At 36.2% G+C, this 9,030-nt stretch overlaps 1 pseudogene; it reads right to left on the bottom strand.

Moving 5' to 3' along the window:
• Window positions 1–2,179: 2,179 nt before the first annotated feature.
• On the bottom strand, window positions 2,180–2,784 carry LOC101150672 (14-3-3 protein zeta/delta-like; annotated as a pseudogene).
• Window positions 2,785–9,030: the final 6,246 nt, after the last annotated feature.

The following is a 9,030-nucleotide window of genomic DNA, read 5'->3' as shown; positions in this document are numbered from 1 at the left end:
TATGTTAGAATTAATCACTGAAATTTCAAAGTATTACAAATCAATAAATACAGCAAAGAAAAAGGGTGGTGAAAAGTACATATTAATATCAGTCACATTTCAAAAGTGTACACTGAAAGCAGGAGAAAAACAATGGTAATAGCTTCTAAATTAAATATTGGCAAAAAAATAAAAAATTTCTTAACATAAAATTAAATGAAAAATAAAGTAAGCTAAAGAAAAATGGAGAGCATATTTCTATTTTTTTCCATTCATAAAACTTGTATTCTACTTATATCAGTTTATTACACGTTCTTAACAATGATTAAAATTGTTCATGAAAATTTCATAAGACATTAAACAAAATAGCTATCATCTCAAATTATTTCCCTATTAACTGTTTTTACAGCACATTCATGTTAAGTAAGTATTTTAAAAAATCACAAAAGCAAAATACCTTTAAAAGTTGAACACATGAGTTTTTTCTTTTACTGCTGTACTTAATATACATGAAATAATGGATATCAAGCAATTCATTTTACAGCATCTTTATTTGTACATTTGTTGTTAGGCTGCTTAAAATATTTAAATATAAATATATAAGAGTGGCAAAAATAAGGCTGGAGATGGTGGCTCACGCCTGTAATACCAGCACTTTGGCAGGCCAAGGCAGGCAGATCACTTGAGGTCAGGAGTTTGAAACCAGCCTGGTCAACATGTTGAAACCCCATCTCTACTAAAAATACAGAAATTAGCCAGGCGTGGTGGTGGGCGCCTTTAATCCCAGTTACTGGGAAGGCTGAGGCAGGAGAATGGCTCGAACCTGGAGGCGGAGGTTGCAGTGAGCCGAGATCGCGCCATTGCACTCCAGCCTAAGTGACAGAGCAAGACTCTGTCTCAAAAAAACAAACAAACAAAAAAACAAAAGAAAGAAAAAAAGAAAGCAAGCAACAGATAACTTTACAAAGAATAGGAATCATTTCTGCCCTTCTCTAGAGGAAATTGAGTGACAGCTTTGTATAAAGGAACATTTCCGAAGCTATAGTCCAAGGTGTACACATTGAAACTGCATTCCACCCATTCATATGTTCAGGATATTATGCCTATGGGGTACCTATTTCTACAACAACCTTGTAAATACTCCCACTGACAGGGCTCAGAACACTCCCAAAGTACAGTGTCTTGGCATGCTGAACTGAAAAAAGGGGCTCAGAAGTAAAATCTTTCTGACCTTCTCCTGCTCTTCTTTCTCCTGGTCCCCTTTCTTCACCAACTCAGGCCATGGAGCCTGAAATTTCTCCTCCCCAAGGCAGGTCAAAGACACCAGAAATCCTCTCCCCCAAAGCCAAACATAAAAAGTAAAAATATTATTCTAGCCTTTTCTTGCCTTTCTGTGTGAGAGCTAGCCATACAGAAATTCCCTGACCTACCTTGTCTGTTAGTAGGTCATAAGGCCCTTATTCCAGAAGGAGTCTTGTCTTATATCCAGAAGGAAGAAATGCCACACATAGAAGCACAAGAAAAATATAAACACGCAGGCCTGGCTTTGTTTCTCCATTCAGTCTATTAGCATTAAATCAGTCCCTTTTTGTCAAATTACATTTTTGCATGGCTGTCTACTCTTTGTCGCATCCAAGAATTAAAATGGACAGTTTTTCCTTGAGTCTTTGCATCTTCAATTTGAAGCCTCTCATGTCTTGCAAAACTCTGATTAAATATTTTATGCTTTTCTCCTATTAATCTGTCTTTGTTTTCTTTCAGACCTAGCCAGGAACCCTAAAAGGGTTATGGAAACTTTTCTTTCCTTACAGTTTGCACAACTACAACTAAAACTGGAACAAATTATCCTTTAATCCGTTATTAGGACACACCAATATATAGGTGCTTTCCTTTGCCTAGACATAGAGGCAGTTATAACAGAGGTCCTTGTGAGGCCACAATTTAGCAAAATACTATGTCAAACATTTATAGCTTATATGAAAATTTCACATCCCCATATTGGCCACCTAAAGATGAAAACATATAACTCCCTAAATCTTAATTGGCCCTATTCTAATGTAAAACATAAAAACCATATAGGAAAAAACAGAAATTCAAATAGAAGTAACCTGTACCATTTTAAAAAAATTATATTCAGGACATATGGATGACAAACGGTCCACTGTGTTTTAGAATGAAGTAGACAAATTTGAGAAGTCAGTTAATTTTCACCTTCTTCTCCTGCTTCAGCTTCATCTCCTTGGGTATCTGATGTGTAAAATGTTAAGTAGTTTCTCAGTAGTTGCATTATTAGCATGCTATCTTTATATGATTCTTAATGTATTGAGTCCAACAATGGCTTCATCAAAAGCTGTCTTTGCAAGACAGCAGGCTTTCTCCAGAAAGTTCAGATTCTCACAATACAACACAGAGAGCTTATAGCCCAGACCCAATCTGATAGGATGTGTTGATTGCAATTCCTTTTTCTGATTTCAAAAGCTTCTTGATGTGCTTGTTGTGACTGATCCACAATCCCTTTCTTATCATCACTAGCGGCAACCTGAGCCAAATAACAAAAGTAGCCTCCTTTTGCTTTTAATAGATTTTGCTCTGTGCTTGTGAAGCTTTGGGGATCAAGAACTCTTCCAAAAGGGACAGTACATCATTTACAGATAGCTCTTAGCTCACTTTCCATTTTCTCTCTGTATTCTCAAGCCATCTGCTGTTTTTCTCAGCAGCTTCTGTCATTTGCCCAATACTTGAGACGAAGCTCCAAGATGACCTACAGGCTCCTGTAACATTTTTATAAGCAACTGAAAGAAGATTCCTCTCCTAATAAAAAAAAAAAAATTCAGTTCCTTGCTTAGTTACAGACATCATGCAGTCTTTCGTGACAACATATTGCTCAGCCCATTTGGCCTTCCGCACCGGGATATTTTTACCCATGACTGAACGTTCTGTGTCAGAAGTGGTTGGCGGTAGACGAATGGGGGCTCAGCAATCTTTGGATGGTGAGAGTGGCAAGGCTCAAACTCTGTCCCTAGATCTTGCTGCTCACACGGTCTGTGTTTCTATTTTCAATTTGTGGCAAAATGTATAAGAAAGTGCTATGAAAGGAATATTACTTGTATTATTTCCTCATCACTAAGTTCTTTATAGCAGTTTCTTTTCCCTTGTGGAAGAGAGTTCCAAACAGAGCCTATGAATCCCTGAAGAAATTTTAGCTCAGGAAATGATTTAAAAAAAAAATCCAAATCCAATAGCCAAACTGACTTATGTTTACCTTTAGAAGTTTTATAGTTCTAGGCTTTACACTGAAGTCTATGATGTGTTTTGTGTTCATTTTTACATGGTTCAAAGCACCTGAGTATGGATCAGATCTCATGTTTTTTGTCTTGTTCTGTTTTGTTTTGTTTTTGGCATATAGATATCCAATTATTCCAGAACCATTTCTTGAAAATGACAATTCTTTCTCCAGTGAATTGCTTTTGTACCTTTGTCAAAAAATCAGTATTTTGTGTATGAGAGTGTATTTATAGATTCCCTCTTCTGTTCCCTTGAGTTATTTGTCTCTCTTGATGCCATTCTTCTTGATAATTCAAGCTTTATAATAAGCCTTGAAATCAGGTAGTGTTTGCCATACAACTTTTTCTCCTTTTTTAAGTTTCTTTAAAAATTTGTGGCTTGCATTTAGTTCCTTAGTATTTCTATAAGAATTTTAGAATTAGCTTGCCAATTTCTACAAAAGAAAAAGAAGTCTCATGCTAGGATATTGATTGTGAATCTATAATTTGGTGAAAATCTACATCATAATATTTATCCTTCTGGCTCATGAACATGAGACATAAATCCATTTATTTATAGTTTAATTTCTCTAACATTTTCTAGTTTTAATGTTTATATCTTACACATTGTCAGATTTATCTCTAAGTATTTAATAATTTTAGTGCTATAATAAGTGACATCATTTTTAATTTCAATTTGTGAATATTTGTTGGTAGTATATTAAAATACAATTAATTTTATGACTTGATCTGGTTCCTGCAACCCAATAAACTTACTTACTAGTTCTAGTACAAAGCTCAATAGAAGTAGTAAGAGAGTGATTTGTTTCTGATCATAGGGGAAAAGCACTATCTTTCATCAGTATGTACAGTGTTAGCAACAGGATTTTTGTAAATGTCCTCAATTAAATTGCATGAATTATTTCTATTCCTGGTTTGCTGAGAGTTTGGGTGAAACGGAGGTTGGATTTTGTCAATTGCATTTTTATGTATCTACTGGGATGATCATTTTTTTTTCTTTTATGCCTTTCTAATATGGTGAATTACATTAATTAGTTTTCAATGTAAAGACCTTTTATTCTGGATAAGTTTCATTTGGTCATGATATGTCCCACTGTATTGCTGGATTTGGTTTGCTAAAATTTTATTGACTCTTTTGCATCTATGTTTTTGGAAAGTATTATGCAGTTGTTTCTTGTTCTTATAAAGTCTTTCTAAATTTGGTATTATGATAATATTGTCCTCATCAAATAAAATGTAGAATATTCAATCCTCTTCAGTTTTCCAGGGAAAATTCTGTAGAATGGATATGATTTCCTCTTTAAAAGTTTAGTATAATTTCTTGATGTTTACTTTGTGTTAATACTTTTGAATGCAAATTAAATTCCTTAATAGCTATAAAACATTTGAGGTTATTTTTCTTGACTGAGTAAATAATTCGTCTATTTCCTCTAAGTAGTCAAATTTATTAGTATAAAATTGCTTATAATATTCCCAAATTATACTTTTAATAGCTATAGAATCTTCTATGATGTCATCTCTTTTATTTCTAATTTGTAATTTGTGTTTTCTATCTTTTTTCCTAGTCAGTCTGGTAAAAGATTGGTTTTCTCAAAGAACCACCATTGATTACAGTATTTTGTTCTGTCTTGTATTTGTTTCAGGCACCTCACTCAGCCCATGTTAATCCATCATGGCCAGAGGCAGAGGGCCCAATATCTGTGTTTTCACAATTGATTTAAATTCTTCCTTGATAAAGTCAGGAAATAAATTATCACACATTCAACACATTCAAACACACACACACACACACACACACACACGTAAACAAACAAAACCCAAATAAGTATTCTCACTGTGGAATGTCCATTTTCTCTGCCCAGCTTAAGCCTCTAATGCTAACTTCTATTAACCCTGGGCCTCTATATGTAACTTGACCTCTCCATTTCAACCTAATAGCACATTCAGTCACCTCACTTTTCATTTGCCCTTAACATGTATTAATAGGTGCCCTTCACTCTAGGCTATTGATTAAGCCATCAGTATTTGTCATACCCCTCATGTCTTTGTGATTTCCCAAAGTCAATGTCTCCTCTACCTGCCCTATACCACTTGCCTCATAGTCTGGCCCAAATAAATCTATCTTGACAGTAAGGATTTTCATAATATTAACAAAATACTGTAATATTAGAAAATTCTTTCATTCTAAGGAGAGTATATATAATAACCTGGGGGCAAGGGGGTGCAGAAAATGGGGGTATGAGAAGACAACCTTAGAGGTCAAAACGCATAAGTGGTATATTTCAACCGTCAATATCATTTACGTTTTTTATTGTCTGTAGATTCTACTAGTAATATAATTTTCATTTTGGTATAATTTATTTTTACTTGACAAATAATAGTTGTGCACATTTATACTAACATAATTTTTAAATGTCATGCCTCTTTTGAAAAAGTTCTGTGATGTTATTAAAATCAAAAGAAGAACATGATTATGCTCATGATTCATATTCTCTGCAGGAATATTGACTTTGAAATATGAGCTTTTACAAAATTGTTAACATATTGCTTGATCCTCAATTAGTACATTCACGTTTTACTTGTAAGTTTTTTTAAAAATAATACGTTTTTAAAAATATCATAACTCAAATACATCACATAAAATCATAAATGGGTTTTAATAACTTTCTGACTGTTATACCTTAAAACTCATTATGAAGTGTTTATTTTTTAAAAGCTATAGGACTACATCTTACCTTTTTAATTGAAAATCAGTAAAATTGCAATGAAACAATAATTACTAAAAAAGTCTCATAGGGGAAACATTTCTAAGGGAAAAAAAAACACCACATTGAGTGATGCTACTCTCACCATCCTTCCTTCATTGTTGCCCCAGTATCATCATAAATGTTAACATTAATCTTCCTCCCCATTTTCCATTTTTCTACTCCTTTCTCCAGGTATGCCCTCCCTGCACTACTTTACTTTTAATGAGTGCCTAGGGAAGTATATTCTCCAGTAGCGATAACACCTGAATTGAGTCCATATCACAAGAAAGTCTTCTCACTCTGAATTGCCAGGAAAAAAAAAGTCTTCTAATCCCTTCAGAATGATTAGTGGAGGTACACCTTCTAAAGGGCTATTTTGGGTATGTCTTTCAGCCAAGGTTTTGACTAAACTCCACAATCTAAATGTGTAAAAGAGTAACACTTAACAACATGAAGTCAAATCAAAAAGCAAAACAAGGTAAGAAATATCTAAAGTAAACAGTGATACACAGTTTTATTTCTAATGTTTTTCTTATGCGGGTTGATCTAGTTTAATTTAAGACAAGTAAAATGGCAATTATATGATCTTAATTTAAAAGTATCTTTCTTTAGAGGAACTTAAATGAGTTGTTACATGTAATTCCATTAAGACTGTAGCTACATAATCTTTAAGTAAAGAACAATTTTATATTTCCAAACATGTATGACAAAAAATACAAATTACGACATTTTCAAAGACAGGAGCTACGAGCAATATTGATACATCTGCAGTCCTATAACCTTGCTAAAATAGAAAAATTGACTCAATGGGAAAATAAATAAGCTAAATCTATTTCAGACTCTGACCCCAAAGAAAGTCCCTTGATCAACCTAGATAAGCATTTCCTTCCCTGTAATATGAGAAGAGTGCATCAAGACTAATTTTCCCAGCAACAAATCCAAATTGACAATAATTAAATGATTTTCAATCTGGGTCAAAATGGAAGCTGCAAAGCAATGTTAGTAATAATAAGCACACATGCATATGTATATATCCACACACATGCACACTTGCATATACCAGGTCACACCATGCATGTTTAATGCCTTGTAGTTGTCAAAGGTAGCATGGGATATGGCTACCCTCTGCTCACTGTTTTTATTTTTTGAATTTTTTTTATTAGTCCATTCTTGTGTTGCTATAAAGATATTCCTGAGACTGGGTAATTTATTTTTTAAAAAAGTTTAATTGGCTCATGAATCTTCTGGTTTTACAGGATGCATGGTGCTGGTATCTGCTGAGCTTCTGGGGAATCCTCAGGAAGCTTACAATCATGGCAGAAGGTGAAGGTGGGTGGAGCAAGCATATCACGTGGTGAAAGCAGGAGTAAGAACGAGAGTTGGGCGGGAGGTGCCACACACTTTAAATGACCAGATCTCAGGATAATTCACTCATTTTTGCAAAAACAGCACCAACCCATCAGGGTCCATTACCATGGTCCAAATACCTCCTACCAGGCCCTATCTCCAGCATTAGGGATTGCAATTTGACATGAGATTTGGGCAGCAACAAATATCCAGACTTTATCACTCCATCCCTGGCTCCTCCCAAATCTCACGTCCCTGCAAAATACAATCATACCTTCCCAACAGTCCCCCAAAGACTTAACTCATCCCAGCAGTAACTCAAAAGTTCAAAGTCTCATCTGAGACAAGGCAAGTCACTTCCACCTATAAGCCTATGAAGTAAAAAACAAGTTAGTTATTTCTAAGATGCAATTGGGGTATAGGCACTGAGTAAACATTCCCATTCCAAAAGGGAGAAATCAGTCAAAAGAAAGGGGTTACAGTCCTTATGAAAGTATGAAACTCAGCAGGGCAGTCATTGAATCTGAAAGCTCCAAAATAATCTCTTTTGACTCCATGTCCCACATCCAGGGGACACTGGTGCAAGGGGTGGGCTCCCAAGACCTTGAGCAGCTCCGTCCCTGTGGCTTTGCAGGGTTTAGCCCCCACGGCTGCTCTCACAGGTTGAAATTGAGTGCCTGTGGCTTTTCCACACTGTGGGTGCAAGCTGCTGGATCTACCATTGTCGGGTCTGCAGAATGGTGGCTCCCTTTTCACAACTCCATTAGGCAATGCCCTGGTGGGGACTCTTTGTGGGGGCTCCAACCCCACATTTCCCCCTATACTGTCCTAGCAGAGGGCTCCGCCCCTGCTGCAGGCTTCTCATACAGCCTCTGAAACCTAGGCAGAGGCTGTCAAGCATTCTTCACTCTTGGATTCTGTGTGCCTGCAGGCTTAACACCACATGGAAGCCACCAAGGCTTATGACTTGCACTCTCTGGAGCTGGAGCAGCCACTAGAGCTGTAGCTAAGCCCATTTGGGCCTTGGCTAAAGCCAGAATGGCCAAAATGCAGGGAGCAGTGTCCCAAAGCTGCTCAGGGTAGTGGGGCCTGACTCATAAAACCATTCAGTCCTCCTAGACATCAGGGCCTGTGACGGAATGGGCTGCCATAACGATTTCTGAAATGCCTTCAAAATATTTTTCCCATTGTCTCTACTGTTAACACTTAACTCCTTTTCAGTTACGCAAATATCTCTAGCAAGTGGTTGCTCTGCAGCCTGCTTGGATTCCTCCCCCCAAAAAAGCTTTTTATTTCTCTGCCACATGGCTAGACATTAAATTTTCCAAACTTTTATGCTCTGCTTCCTATTTATATCTAAATTCAATCTTTAAGTCATTTATTTGCCTCATCTGAGCATAGGTTGTAAAAAGCAGCTGGCCACCTCTTGAATGCTTTGCTGCTTAGTAATTTCTTCTGTCAGATATCCTAAATCATCACTTTGAAGTTCAAACTTCCACAGATCCCTAAGGCATCAACAGAATGCAAACAAGTTATTTGCTAAGGCATAACACGTGTGACCTTTGCTTCAGTTTCCAATAAATTCCTCATTTCCATCTGAGACCTCAGCAGCCTGGACTTCACTGTTAATATCACTATTAGCATTTTGGTCACAACTATTGAACCGGTCTCTA

The sequence above is a fragment of the Gorilla gorilla genome, chromosome 15 (genome assembly GCF_029281585.2).
Source record: "Gorilla gorilla gorilla isolate KB3781 chromosome 15, NHGRI_mGorGor1-v2.1_pri, whole genome shotgun sequence".
Classification (NCBI taxonomy): domain Eukaryota; kingdom Metazoa; phylum Chordata; class Mammalia; order Primates; family Hominidae; genus Gorilla; species Gorilla gorilla.
Note: the sequence above shows the minus strand (reverse complement) of the source record. Positions and strands in the feature narration are given on the sequence as shown.